Source organism: Aplysia californica, unplaced genomic scaffold (genome assembly GCF_000002075.1).
Source record: "Aplysia californica isolate F4 #8 unplaced genomic scaffold, AplCal3.0 scaffold00099, whole genome shotgun sequence".
Classification (NCBI taxonomy): Eukaryota; Metazoa; Mollusca; class Gastropoda; order Aplysiida; family Aplysiidae; genus Aplysia; species Aplysia californica.
This window is the reverse complement of record NW_004797369.1, coordinates 929,623-931,091: the sequence shown is the minus strand read 5'-3', so window position 1 is coordinate 931,091 and position 1,469 is coordinate 929,623.

Sequence of the window (1,469 nt, the reverse complement as noted above, 5' to 3'; positions counted from 1 at the left end):
TCTCTCTCTTTCTCTCTCTCTCTCTCTTTCTCTCTCTCTCTCCCTCTCTCTCTCTCCCTCCGACTTTTTTGCTTGCTCTTTTTACCTTTTGGCACATTATTGTTTACAGGTGTGAAACAGAGATTCCATGGACGAGTGGACGTGAACAATTCGGAGTGTTTTAAATCATGAACAATAGCATTGTTGAGCAGGTCTTCACATGTCTAAGCATGTTTACATTTGTCCTCAAAGGAAAAAAACCCAAACACTTTCATGCATTTTCTGATTCAATCCGAATGCAATAATGTTGGCGTGATGTCACCGGTGCGGCAGCTCTTGATGATCTCTCAATAAGCCTCCTTACGTTCAAAAGATTTAACCCACTTATTATCTCAAAAAGAATTGAACAGAAAAAAAAATCCCATTTCTATTTCGAAGTCGTGGTCTTTGAAAAGTTCAGTTCATTGAGTTGGCTGTGCTCCATGAAAACACGGTGGACAAACAACAATACGTTTAACTATGAAAATAATAGTCGTGACGAGTGTTGATGCAGGAAGCTACAATGCAGTAATTTCTTGCTGTATGGGGATACACGGAATTGTTTGGGGGTTTTTTGTTTTGTTTTTTGTTTTTTTGTTTTTTGTGGGGGTTTTTTGAGGGGTGGGGGGAGTGGTATGCAAGCGTATACGCCTGCACACTTGTTTTCGTCTACCGTTTCTACTGGAATTGATTTTTTTTCTGGGATTAACTGTTAGTTACCTTTTGTTTCCACTATGTTATTTGCCGACTCAAACAGTCAGTTGCCGCTGTAATGGAAGTATGCAAACACTGCCGGCGGAGTTTCGAGTTTTAAAAAGTAGGCCTACATTCTATCTTTGAAAAAAAAAATACGGTGATCCTCGTTTTGTCCGCGCCTGTTTTTCGTCTCACGGGATGAGTTATCAAAACAGTTCTAATTGTTAATGTGAATTAGAGTTTTAACGACATTAACCAGGACTAGTGCAAAATATATTCTCTTGACAACATGTTACATTTCTCTACCTTTGTCATTCTCTCATTGCATCAGTGTAGCACGCTAGTTTTATGCAAACAAAATGATATTTATCGTTACATTTCAGCCCTATTCATTTTATAGACAACGGTAAGCCTTGTACCGCACAATCAAACAGATGGCCTACGGGAAGTAGCTGACAGGGTGAGTTATTGACAATGGAATTAAGAGAAATGTATAACATCAATATGATACAATAGTTGTGTTGCTTTTCCTACTGTTAGTTATTGTCCACACCTCGCCGACAAATCTCCCGTCCAACTTTGTGTCGTAATACGGGGCAAGGATCATAATATTTGGGTGCAAACGTTGCCAGTAGATCTCAACTGAATTATGTTCGTGTACATGGGCATTTTTTAGCTGGAAAGACTTTCACAGACTGGAAAAGTGGACATCATTACAACACACTAATAATAAGTAATAAAAAATAATAGTAATA